The sequence below is a fragment of the Manis javanica genome, chromosome 14 (genome assembly GCF_040802235.1).
Source record: "Manis javanica isolate MJ-LG chromosome 14, MJ_LKY, whole genome shotgun sequence".
In the NCBI taxonomy this organism is placed as follows: domain Eukaryota; kingdom Metazoa; phylum Chordata; class Mammalia; order Pholidota; family Manidae; genus Manis; species Manis javanica.
This window is the reverse complement of record NC_133169.1, coordinates 62,074,737-62,088,719: the sequence shown is the minus strand read 5'-3', so window position 1 is coordinate 62,088,719 and position 13,983 is coordinate 62,074,737. Positions and strand designations below refer to the sequence as shown.

General features: G+C 38.2%; 1 protein-coding gene across 3 annotated transcripts in view; it reads left to right on the top strand.

Moving 5' to 3' along the window:
- The first annotated feature begins 9,938 nt into the window (after positions 1–9,938).
- The window catches only part of LOC108390290 (zinc finger protein 475), a 62,651-nt gene continuing 58,606 nt past the window's right edge, over positions 9,939–13,983 (top strand). For 2 of the 3 annotated variants that reach the window (XR_012124861.1, XM_037005258.2), the window contains exon 1: positions 9,939–10,077. The gene's annotated coding sequence lies outside the window, so the exon portion shown is untranslated. The remainder of the gene's footprint in view (positions 10,078–13,983) is intronic. The other variant, XM_073221255.1, reaches the window with a different exon arrangement.

Here is a 13,983-nt window from a genome sequence, read left to right as displayed (position 1 = left end):
TTGCAACAATACAATTACCATCCCCCAACCCAGTGTCTCCCTGTAGGCCACCATGTCTAAGTAATGATATTTGCCTCTGGGCTGATTGGTTCTAAGTTCAGTCCTGAATGGATCAGCTTAGTTCAGGTAATAGATAAGAACTGGTTGGTTGCATATAAGAGAAAACATGACAAATGATGACTTAAACCGTAATAATATCTATTATCCCATTAAAATAAGAAGTTTACAGTTGGAGGTTCCAAGATTAGTTAACTTCAGTGGCATAATGATGTCATAAAACATCTAGAAACTTTCTGTTCTTCTACTTTGCTATTCTCAGCATGTTGGTGTCCATTGCTTTCGGATACAAGATGGCTGACCCAGCCCGACACCCACATCCTTCTTCAATCCTATTTCAACGGCAGGAAGCTGGGGCAAATGACAATATGTGGCTTTCTCCTTGCATACCTCTGTCCAAATCAGAGGGAAATCCTTGCCAGAAGCCCTTGAACATCTTGCTGTTCAAATTGTCAGACCACAGCATCTTCTATCACCTGGAAATTATTAAAATGCAGTGTCTCAGACACCATCCTGATGACTGATTCATCCTGCATTTTAAAAAGATCCACAGGTGATATGTATACACAGTGAAGTTTGAGAAGCAATGCTCTAATAAAACTTTTCTTATGATTTTTTAGCCAGAACTTGATGACATGGCTATCCCCAGGTAGAAAGGAGGATGGGAAAGTAATCTTCCTATTTTAGCCTTGTTAGTGGGAAATAGAAAAGGGCAAATAAGGTAAGGAATGGCTGTTGGTGGGACAAATCCCAAAATCTGCCATGGTATTTCTCCAGGGACAGAACAGTGCAGAACACCCTGCTCTCTGCAGTCCAGTGTTTCCCACTGTCGCTGTCTGAGTTCATGTAGCCTATGAAACCTGCCCAGAGGATGAAGCACTGGCCTCATCAGTAAGTATTTTTAACAGCAGGTTGAGACTTTAACCATGTGATTTTGGAAAGGTTTCTTGTTTTTACAATCTTGAGGTTTAAAAGCACTGCGTAACCCAGAGGAATTCAAGGGGAAAACATTAAAGCTAGTATAATTGTAGGGAAGGTGAAAATTGTAAAAGAGCAGGTTTCTTTTCAGTTTCATACCACTGGAATATTATGAAATATTTTTTCACTGATCTATTTTCATGTACATCTCATTCTGTGCTTTGCATTAGCTTTCTGTTCTTACCAAAAATTTCCTAAGAAGGTTGTTAATTAATATGAAATAACTAGCTTAGAGAATTTTAGTCTAATTTTTTAAGTGAGAATTTTGCTGTTTTAAGGTTGCACCATTCATAAGCTAAGCCTTAATTGTTTCATAAAGTAAAATTCTGATGAACTTTCTAATCATACAGCATAATAAAACAAAAGAATAAAATAACATATAGAAAAAAGTAATAAAGCAATAATGTGGAGAACTTCTCAATCTTGGAGCAAGGACTTCATAAACTCCAATTTAAGGCAATTTTAGTTTGACTTCCTGGTGATTATATGATGATTTACATGTGGCAGTGTAAAAATTACAGACATCTTTTTTATCTGAAAACACCTTTGCACATTTATGTGAAGCCTCCTAACTCAGTGGCCTTTCCCACTATTTAAATGACATTTTGAGAATGGGTTCTCGGCTACATTCTCGTCCCTTTCCAACCAAATCTTTATTTTGTTTAATTTCATGGAACCTTCCAAATGAACCTACATCTTTGTTGCCTTACCTATTTGATATGATAGGATAAATTGTGTGTAACTTCAGAGAAACAGAAATCTTTGCAGGAAAAGAGCAGGGGAGTCTTCAATACAATGACTGGCATTCAACTTCAGGAATGCTGCAGACACACACAATAATTGTGCCCTTAAATCAAAAGTGCAAATAAATCAATGGTCGTGTGCAGGCAAGCAAAGAGTTGGAGAAGATTTCACTCCTTATAACACTTGGCATCACATAGTTCTCAGTGAATTGGCTAGGAGGTCCCTACAGAGATTGCTGGCAGACTGTGGTGCCCACTAAAACACGGGTTTCAGTAAAAACCCATGCCATGGGTGCCAAAACAAACTTGTGAAAATTGTCCACTTTCAGGCATCCAGGACAAAAACCTTAGCAAGGCTGAAGTCACTGTTGAAAAGGCTCTCTATAAGAGCCAAGGGAAATGTATCCCTGATTTATTCAAATATGGATTCTTATAAATGGCAAAGCCAGAGTGAGCCAAATTTGCATTTCATACCTGGAGCCAGGATTTGCCTTAACCTAATCTGGCCAGTAAAAACAGTGAGGCTCCTTGGTCCTTGTTCTCTGAGATGTTAAATGGAGATTTCAGGCATGTGGTAAAACTGGATCTTAAATTTAAAGATTTGGTGATTAATTGGGAGATTGGGTGGAGTCCTGTGTTTATTCTTTCAGATAGACTGTGTTCATAAAATATTATTGAAAATAATATTTTCAATGAAGCAACTATCCAAGTCCAACTACAAAACTAGAAGCCTTAAGAAAATAGATCTTTTTTTCTTTTGGGGACTTGAATTTCAGATTCTCGTCAGTTGGGAGTTGTATCCAGTCTGCTTAGTGATAAATCAGAATGTCACCACTTGACCTGGTAATGAGAATGAAAGGTGTATGGAACAATTTACGTCTATCTGAGTCACTGAGTTTTCCTTCAGCAGTACAAATGTGTCATCTGTTTTGTCATGACTCGTCTTGAGCAATGGGAGCTGCGGTGGCCATGAGAGGAATGGGAAGGGCACCAGCCTGCCAGGCAGGAGGAAGTGCTCACACATAGGTATGTGTCTGCAGATGCACAGACTTCCCAGAAGGATGCGCTAGAAACTGGTAACAGAGCTTGCTACTGGGGTAGGTCCCAGAGTGAGAACCTGGTGAGTTGGGGTGGGAAAAGAATTATTTTTGTGTGTGCACACCATTTTTTTTGTAACATACATACATACATACATACATATATATTATATATATATAATATATATATATATATATATCCCATTCAAGAAAATGAATACAATATCAAAAGAGTGAGAAAGGCCATATTTTTTATGGCTCTACATTAAACTAGATGTTTAATTTTCTCCCTCTGGACCTTAGATGTCTCTCATCTAGCATGAAGTTTGATTTGAGATTCGACTAGAGAAATAGCTAATATTTGTTAAAGGAGGGCCTCCATAATTATAGAAAATACAAGTTTTCATTCTGAGTCTGATGTTGAGGAGGTAATATATTTTGCACAATAACCATAGGAACCCAAAGCAGTACCTTACTAGCCAAAAAGTTCAATATTCGATGGCTGTGTATTGAACAGCTGCTCTGGGAAGGAGCCTTAGGGAAAGAGAAGGGGAAGGGAAATGTTGCTTGTGGGGGAAGCCTTGGGGGCCAAGATAGTAAGGTAAAGGCCCAGAGGGTATAACAAATAGGGCATACGGAAGGGCAAAACTTGATTAAGACCATGTTCACCTGACTAGTATCATCACTTCACTAGAGCCCCCTGCCAGTCTGCTTTATCTCGGAGTGAACTTGGTGTGGCTGCCCTTGACCAGCCCAGCTGACCTCATCTTAGTATTTTCCTGTAACTGGGCTCTGGCCTCAGAATATGCACTTGCTCACACTTTAGAGTGCTCCTAACCTTATTCCCACCCACTCTAACTCCATTGCATCTTCCACGGGGGAAGACTGTTCATTTCTCTGTCCTTGCACTTTGTCTAGCGGGCTTTTGCTTTGCAGAAGTCATTTCACACTTAGTCATGTACACTAAATGTCTGCCACCTGGCTAGGGCAGGTGATGTGGGAAAGAGTATAGATTTTGAAGGCAACTAGGCAGGGCCTGCGTTCACATTTCAAAGGTGTTCTCACTTGTTGGCTGCAGAAATATGACTGAGCTACTTAGACTCCCTGTGCCTGCTGCTTCACTTGTAATGCAATCTCTTAGTTACGCACCATGAGTCTGGAAAGAGCCTGTTGACACAACCTGTTCTGGAAAGAAAGCATTCTCATCTGAACCCAGAGTCCAGAGCACAAGACTCAACCTTGGCACTACTGACATTTTGAAGCAGATAATTCTTTGCCGTGGAGGGCTTATGTTTACCTGCATCCCTGGCCTCTACTCACTAGATGCCAGTAGCACTCTCCCCAACCCCATATGTGACAACCAAAAATAACTCTAGACATTGCCAAATGTCCCTCAGGATGGAGGAGGGAATCCTCATTGGTTGAGAACTACCAGGATGATTTTCCTATCCAGTTTCATTTGGGTTCATTCAGAGTCACAATAGGGTTGGTATCTGGACCATATACTCTTTCTCTGGTGTTCCTTACCTTGTGTCCTCAATCTGGCTTCATTAGGCAGCTTACTAGGGAAATGGGGACATGATCTCTGCACAAGTCAACCTAAGGCTTTCGGAAGTCAGGGAGAGCCTCTACAAGGCAAACCACCTGGTCTTACTGATATTGACCGACTCTTCGGTAAAGCTTCCACAGTTACTATTCTAACCAAATTTCTATGTCAGCGAAGATCTGCAGGAAATCAGGGAGTGAGGAGAGAGAGAAAACTTCCACCTAGCACAGCAAAGGGAGAACTTAGTAGCCCTGCCTGAAATAAGACATGGCACACAGCAAGAATGACCTCTCTTCTGTCTTCCTCGGTCACAGCCTCCCTCCTTACCAGCTGCCGTCTCTCCCAACCTCGCTTGGGGTGGTGAGCAGCAGCCTGCACACCAGGAACTGAGGCTGGGACTTAGGGCTTGGACTCTCGACTTTTGGGAGGGGTTATATTTTTATTTATATTCATCAGGTTTTGGAGTCAGTCTGAGAAATTTTAACTTTTTTTTTTTTAATCAATAGGGTGGTTACAAGAGGAGAGGATTTCTGATAGGGAGAATGGTGGCATCAATACATCAAAGTCATTGTGGGAAATGGAAACTGGAGAAACTCTTAGATGAGTTGATTTGGTATAACACTGATGATGTTCTAAGAAGATGCTTTAGTGACAGGAGAGGGTGGAAAGCAGAGGAGAGTCTAGAGAGAGAGAGGGTAAAAATGAAAGAAGACTGAGGAGAATGGAGGCAGCGACTCAGACCAGTCTTCATCAAGAAGAGGCTGGGTGCACAGAGCAAATGCAGATGATGATATTTTAAGACAGAGGATACCTGAGCCTGTCTGAAGGTTGAGGGGAAGAATCCATCAGGAACAGAAGAAATTAAAGAAGCTAGAGAGGAAGGACTAACTGGGGAAGCAAATTACCAGAAAAGAAACATCCCTTCTCTGAGATTCTTGGACAAAATGACAATAAGAGGGAGTTCCCTTATAACTTACTGTTTTCAATTACAAGGTTGAAATGTCCTTCATTAAATGCAAGTGAAAAGGTAAAGTATTAGACTGTCGCCAGCCATGAACACTCTAATTTAAACCAGGTTCGACAATCTGTGGGTAATATACTAGTGATTATGTATTTATTAAACATTTATTGTTCACATGCCATAGGCATTGGACATCTGCCAATTCGCTGAAAAGAGAGGCAAAATTACTTCAAAATGTTTATATTAAGTAGAAAACTTTAAGTATTAATCTGACCTTAACATCTTTTAACTTTTAGTTGTTTTCAACCAAGCTAGTCTCAATTTCTGTTTTAATAAAGCAGGTGTGTGCCCAGCTTCATGGGTGAAATATACTGAACACCTACTATGTACAAGTACTGCATTTGGTCAGGTTTAGTTAAGGGTGTTGGAAAAGAGGAGGCGGCCAGGGTGGAGTACTGTGCTCAGACACTCTGTAAAGCCTGCGCTTGTAATGAGTTGCCCAGACTGCCAGCAGATATTTAAAACTTAGAAACCTCAGGCTCTGGAAACAGGTTTTGCAACACAGTATCTACAAAATATTTTATTGTCAATGGAGCACTAGATATAATACTGAAGCAGCATCCCCTTTCCATAGGAAGGGAGATCAAAAGAAGATCCTTCAATCTGCCCTGGCAATATTTTTATTTTGCCAAAGATACAGCAACACAGACCCTTGACAGGTTTTTTTTTTTATTGGCACCTGAGCTTAAACCTGTGGCACATAAGCAAATAATGTCTTCTGCTTAGATGCCTCATCAATTTAAAAAAGTCGGACCAATAATATATTTTTGCCTGAAGACAGTTGGCTGGACTAGAAGCTAATTTAAAGTCCACTGCGACTACAAGAGGTCTATTTTTAGGATGAAACCACTCAAGGGCATAGAAAATAGAATACACTTACTGCTCTATTCAAACAAACCCATTGATGTCTTGAACATGGTTAAGGGACAATTTGCTGTGCCTTTTTTTTTCTTTTTTTGGCAATTTAGGAAGGGTTTCCCTGGTTTCTGTGACCTCCTGATAACTTTTTCTGTTTATCAGTTTAACTATAAGATTACTTGAAGCCAACATTTTCAACTCTTTGTATATATGTCCCTTGGGCATGCATTCCCATGAAGGCAGTGTAAACTGGCTTTTGGGGAGACATTGTTTTAGATAATATACTGGTTTGGGGCCCACCAAAGGGCTATATTACATAAATAGATATATCTGTGGTATTAAAATTTCATGGTTGGGGGATTAGGAAAAAATATATAAAAAAGACATCGAAGGGGAGCAATAACATAAAAAAGGTTGAAAACACTACCCTGAGGGCAAGGAGTCCTCAGGATTTTAAGACGTATTGGATAGGACTCTGATGCATCAAATATAATATTTTCTTTTTTATGTTTTCAAAATCTGTATTTAAAGTGTATCTTCCCCCTCTTCTTATGTTTTAAATTTAGCCATGTTCAAATTCAACATAGTATATAAAACCCAATGTATGCAAGGCTTTTCTTGTGACAAAAAGTATATCTTGATAAACTTTTTCTTATAAGGTCAGTCTGTTTTATGTGGCAATCTGGCAGCAAGGCAGCAGAAGGACAGTCGTTGGCCACCAGAGGGACACACATTTCAATCTCTGATTTGCTTTAGATTGGCTTTGCAATTAGGGGCAAGTTGCTTAAAGCCCCTCAAGCCCCATTTCCTCATCTGTAAAACAAGCATACTATCATTTCACCGTACGGGGTTGTTAAAGGGTTTGAGATAACGGATGTCAGGTGGCCGGCACTCTCTGTTTCCGATTTAGGCAGCAAGGCAAGTAAACGATATCCAGATAGAAGAGAACAAGATGTCCTGTGGACCAATTTTGCCAAACTTCACAAATATCCCGTTTGAGTTCCTGCTGCTGCCCTTGAAAAAACAAAAAAACTTACATGCCAAATGGAGCCTCCACCCAGTTTAAATAAACCCAAACAGATTATCAGTAGGTTTCAGTGTATGAGCTGGGCTTTGCATCAGTGAAGAGACACCCGGACCATCAGAGATACCAGCAAGGAGCAGCGTTCTCCTGCTCCATCAAATCACCATGATTTATACCTTTAATGAAAAAGGAGCTTGGGCGGGCACACAGCTGTGGTTTTATAAGGAGAAAATAGGCCAGAATTCCTTGCAGTGGGGCTGTTGCTACAGGGGTCAGATCTGGATTATGGGTGGAGGCTGACATCATCCCACAGTGACACACACATGACTGGACATCAAATAACTTGAAATAACTTGCAACTGTTTTAGGTGAGAAAAGCTTAAGCAATACCAAACCAGATGAGTTCTGTTCGCATAAGAGCTTTGGCGTCTTTGATCTGAGGTTGAGCTGAGTGTCTAGAGTGTGAACAGAAGTAGGAACACGGTTATCTTGAAGCATGCGTGGTTCCTGGTTGCCCACCCAGCAGAGGGGAACAGTTCAGTGGTTGCCATGAATCAAGGGCTTTTTCCCCAGTGTTACAAATAACGGTGAGTAAATATTTTGGATTTATCAGCTTCCAAGTATTCTTCACATGTTTTGAGTTCAGCCAAACAGAAAGCATCGTGCTGAGCACATTCATCCTTGATTTTTTTTAAGGACCATGTGTGATTTGTGGGAAATGGAATCCATATGTTTCTGCTTCATTTACACTTAAATCATCAAAAGGTTGTGTTGTAAGAGTTACAAGATGCCTTTAAGCTTGATTTTATTAAACATATAAGCCCCTTCGAGTTTTGGTCCCTTTAAAAGACAGAGGAGAGAGGCACCTAGAAGGCCTGTTTTGCCAAGTTGAAATACATGTGAACACTAGCAAGTTCAATTTAAGCTGAAACTACAAAGCAGTGGATTTCCAACGGGTCCAGAGCTGGGGAGAAAACAGAGGTTCCTCTGCAGCCAGTTTCAGAAGCAGCTCTGATGAGTGCAGAGAAAGAGCTGGCCACTGCTGGCAGGGAGGGGAGGGCTGTGAAGGCACCGTAGCTGTCCTGCAAACACAGGTGCTGGCTGCTGGAAGGGGTGTCGTCCTCAGGCGTCCTGAAAGCCGGCGCTCTGGTCCAGATAAAGAACTCTTTGTTTTGCCGTAATTTAGCACTGAAGCATCTGCTCCCCTGGTGCCTTCCCATGGTTGTCCTGTCTGTCCTAAGCCGGCATTTCCTATCTGTTATTTGGCCATCTAGCCCAATAGCCCGCCACTGGACTGAATACTGTGTGTGCAACTTGGTATGGTGTGCATTTATTGGGCAATTTCTTCAGAGAAGTAACTCCTTTAGCTCATAACAGGGCTGAGAAAGCATGCAGTTTGTGTAAACCCCTGGAATATGTTAACTAGGCACCCACAAGTTAGTAAAAAGTCAAATGTAAAACCAAGTTTTCTTGCACCTACTCAATATTTAGTCACCTTAGAGCATGCTTTCTCATTTATATATTGCATCTTAGAAAGGTTTCAGAAAAAAGCAACCAAATCAGAACTGTTTTATTTGCTAGTATCATGGAGTTACCTTCAAATCTCTGTAGAGGATTTATCTATTCATCTTTAGGGCATTATAGACTGTTAGGAGGTGGAACTTCATTATCTAGTAGGATCTTTAAACTGTGTGGTCTTAAGTCACTTGAATGAATTAACAATCCTCTAAATTATCTGTATGCCCCAGTTCTAGTATCTGTGAGTGAGGGACAGAGTTTTGGAATTTAAGAAGTTAAGGGTTTCCCCCCCTCCCGCCAACTCCTAACCCTAAGGGACATTTGTAAAACATTTCTTAATCTCATCCAGCGATTACTACTATTAACATTAAGGTGTATGTTCTTTGAGTTTAACACACCTGTACACATGTCACAGAGAGTTTGGTGAGACCACACTGTTTATTCTGTTTTGTAGCCTCACTTTTTAAAAATAAATCATGGCCTTTTCCCTGTGGTAAAGAACTGTTTTACTTCATGGGCTTTAATGCTTTCAGAATATTTCACTGTAGGGTTGAACCACAATTAGCTTAATGTCTCAAAGTATTTTTAAGTATGGGGTTTAAAAAATAATTGCAGATACATTTTAAAATGTTGACCTTAGTTTTTTCAAAATTCTTGCCATATCTAGGACACGTTGGAAAGTAAACTAACTAGAGCTTCTATGTCTTGTGTTTTCTTGCATTTTCGACTAAAGCCTAGACCATCCTTTAAGAACCATGGAGAATAACCATCTTCTTTTAGAAGAGCCCAACTCTCCTTTGTAGATAATAAAGACCTAGAAAAGATCAACAAGACAGTAAAGTTTGTTTCTTTTTCTTCCTTAGAAAAAAAAGTGATTCCTACCTCATTCCATTGCTAAAAAGAGCCTCGTGACTTAAATTTGTCCGCCTTCCCTTATTTGATGCCTAGTCCATTGGTAAAGTCACTGGGGTCACTTTCAAAGAAAGCCGAGGTCCATACCTATTTTGTTGTTGGTTTCTGAGTTCCTTCACCCCTTGTTTTGGATTTTTCCCACTGGTTACTAGAGAACTCAGTCTTGTCCCTTTTGTTGACAGGTTGCCAGGATACATCCAGGCAACAAAGGCTGGGGTTCCTGCTCCAGGAAGCCTCACATCCTCTCCAGACTCCTGCAAGAGGAGATGTGAGTTGTGGAGCTCTCAGCTCTTCAGCTCCTGTTTCCACCAGCCTCCTCCGTGAGGGGGCCAGCAGGCTATGACAGAGGCCAAAATAGGAAGATAACGAACCAGGGTTACCAGGTGAGTGAGGTACGCCCTTTCTCTTTTGTCTGATAGTTTATAGGTCTCAAATCTTACCTTTCAACTAATGATGGCTGCTTATTATAGGTAATCTGGATCTCTTCTACTTCCTTCTCACCAGTATGTAGTAAATATTTCCTTGCTATAGAAACAAAATCCAAAGAAAAAGTCATTAAGAAGAAAAACTCAAGTGCTGCTAAACAAAATAACAAATATCATCTTACTTCATTGGATAATGCTGGTGACAATGTGCACTATGTATTAAAGAGTCTAGTAGTCTAATAATCAATTTCCACTTGCAGGGATGATTTTAAAGATAATTTTCTTCAAAGAAAAGTAGATGCGAATTATTTTTAACATTAATCTGGAATTATGTGTTTATTATCAAATTATCATTGAAGGTAAAAGGAGTGATAAAGGCTATAGTTACTCAATTGACTTGGGAGTTTTTTTTATTAACTGAGATAAAATTTACATGGAGTGAAATGTTACTGATCTTAAGTTCTTAAACTCCTAAAATCAATGAGTTTTGTAAGTACATATAACCATTTGACCAATCACCTTAAGACATAGGACATTTCTATTGCATAAAAAGTTTTCCCATATCCCTTCCAGTCAATCATTCTTTGATAGACAGCCACTGTTCTGATTTCTGTCACCAGAGAGAAATTGTCATCATTCTTCATAATGTTCATGAACTTTATGAGAATAGCGTCATATAGTATATATTCTGGTCTGACTTATTTGGCTCAGCAGAATGTTTCTGAAATTCTTCCATGTTGCTGTGTGTATCGCTAGTTCAGTTCTACTTACAGCTGAGTATTGCATTATTTCACATTTGTTTAGCTATTCTATTGATTGGTATTCGATTTGTTTCCAGTTTGGGTATCCTATAACTAAGCTTGCTATAAACATTCTTGCCCAAGTGTTTTTGTGGACATACATTTTCGTTTATCTTGGTTTCAGACCTAAGATTGAAATTGATGCATGATAAGGTAAGATGTATGTTTAACTTTATAATGGGTATGAAATGATATGTCACCATGGTGTTAATTTACAGTTCCCTGATGACCAATGAAATTGAGCATTTTTACATGAACTTTTTGGGAATATGTGTCTCTCTTTTGTTAAGTGTTCACATTTTTGCCCATTTTGGATGCTTTTTTCTTTTTTGTATCATCTTTACTGCATCTATACATGCACCCATTTTCAGTACAATTTGATAAGTTTTGACAAATGATTACATCCACGTAACCACCAATAATATCAACATAAGAACGTATCTATTAACTTTTGTAGTCCATTCTCCACCCATCCATCTACCCAGCAAACAATCACTGATCTTATTACTGTTATTTACAGATGATTAACTTTGCCTGTTCTAGAGTTCCATATAAGGAATAATCCAGTATATACTCTTCTGTATCTGATTTCTTTTATTCAGCATAATATTTTAGAGAGTGGTACATGTTGTATGTATCAGCAGTTTCTTCATCTTTATTGTGGAGCAGCATCCTTGTGTATGAATATACCATAACTTATTTATCCACTAATCTGTTGATATGTATTTATCTTGTTTCCAGTGTTTCACTATTAAGAATAAAAGCTGCTATAAGCTTTTGTATATGTCTTTCTGTGGACATGTTTTCGCTTCTCCTAGGTAATTACTTAGGGACAGAATGCTCATGTCATTGGGTAGGTGTAGGTTTACCTTTATGAGAAACTGCCAAATGATAATCCAGAGTAGTTGTAACATTTCACTAACCCCAGGCATGTATGGGAGTTCCAGTTTTTCCATATCTGCACTAACAGTTGGTATGAGCAATCTTTTTAGTTTTAGCTACTCTAATATGTGTATAGTGGTATCTCTGTGGTTTTAATTTGTATTTTTCTAATGACCAACAAATGATGATGTTGAATTGTATTTCATGAACTTATCGACTATTTATATTTTCTTCTGTGAATAATCTATTCAAAGTTTTGCCCATTTTGAAAAACAGAATTGCTTGTTATATGACATAGTATATGTATTCATATACATATTATAAATCCTTTCCAAATATATGTCTTGCAAACATTTCCTTCCAATGTATGCTTGCCTTTTAATTTTAATGGTGTTTTTTAAAGAGCAGAGGTATCTCATTTATTTGAAGAAAAATTTTTTTCTTAAGTCTTAAGTTTCATGCTCTTTGTGCTTTGTCTGAAAACCTGTGTAAATATCTGGGTCATAAAGACATTTTACTATGCTTTCTTCTAGAAACTTTATAGTTTTTATATTTATATATTTTATATAGTTTTATATTCAGTTCTGTGATCCGCCTTGAGTCCATTTTTATGTGTGATAAGCATAGAGTTAATATACATTTTTCCTCTATACATATCCAAGGGAAATGATTATTTCACCATTTTAAAATAATGACTCCACTATTTGTTTAAAATATTCCTGCCTCCACTTAATTGTCTTTGCATTTTTATCAAAAATGAATAGACCGCATATGTGAACCAACCATATATTTCTGGACTCTGTTCTGCTTCCTGAATCTAGTTATCTATCTTTATTGGCACCATTAATTTTTGATAAGCCAGCTCATCTTGGCTTATAAGTAATGAGGCAAATATTAAAAGCAAATACGCAAGTTGAGTCCTTCCATGACTACTTGCCAGTGGAACCATGCACAATAGTTTAAATTATGCTGGGCATTCTTCCTTGCATGTTGTCCAAATTTTTCCCTTGGCAGTAATTGGATTTTAAATGATTCTGTAATAAACAAATGCCAAAAGTATACAGTTATAAATTTATTCAAGTGATAATCCCAGTAAAAGAGATATATTTTTCAAACCCACTTGTACACAGTGTGATTTGAACTTAATTTATGTTCATTCATTTATTCATTCAATAATTTATGGAGTTTCTGCTACATTCCAGACACTATTCTAGACAAGGAAAGAGGGAAGGAGAATATTTCTTGTTTCATAATTTCTGCAAGGAAACTAGAATATCTATTCTAGTGCCTATTTAACAATGTATTTCTCACAATTACAGAGAAAAAATCAATATGTGGTAAAATAAGCATTAAATTAAATGTCTTCATGCATTCCTGCAAATTGACAGAAAATTATCAGCACTCAAATGTTTACTAAGGAAAAACATTTCCTCAGACTCTCCAAGTTTGCTAATTAAATATCCATTTCTTTTGAGACTGAGAATGTCAACTATCATTTCTGTCAGTTGCATTTTTTAGCTTGTTTTAAAATTTGAATCTTATATATTATTTCTAAGAGAAATTTGTTTGCAAACTGGACTTCAAGATAGCTGTTTCTTCTGTGTGTCTATATAATTTAAATGAATAGGTGAAATTACTTTAAATAATTTTTCCAAACTGATGAATGAAACATTTTCAAGACTATATGCAATTCTAAAAAAATTTCTAAATGAGGAACAATATGAACAATTCCAGAACAATTCCTTTCTGAGGGAGCCATAGTGTTTCCTGAGAGTCTTAGAAACCTAGAAGTATCTTCTACAAGTCACAGCATGCAAGAATGGCACTAGGTGTGAACTATACTTGGGGCAGCAGGAAAGGAGAATATCAAGCAGGCACGTTGTTAATATGTTAAAAGTGATGACAAGCGGCAAATAGAATATCCAGGGTGCAAGGCAGGCAAGCACCTTTTTCACAGAAGATTGTAAGAGAAGCCTGATGGAGTTCTATGCAAGAAAAACTTGGTAGGATTCTGTTTGCATTGAGTGCTATTTTATTAATCACATTGATTAATAATTGGATGTCAAAATAAAATGGAGTCTTGATTGTATGCTTTAATTCAGGGGTCATGAAAATTTTCCTATAAATACTCAAGTAGTAAATAATTTAGGCCTTGCAGGCCATATACTTTGTAGTTGTAGGT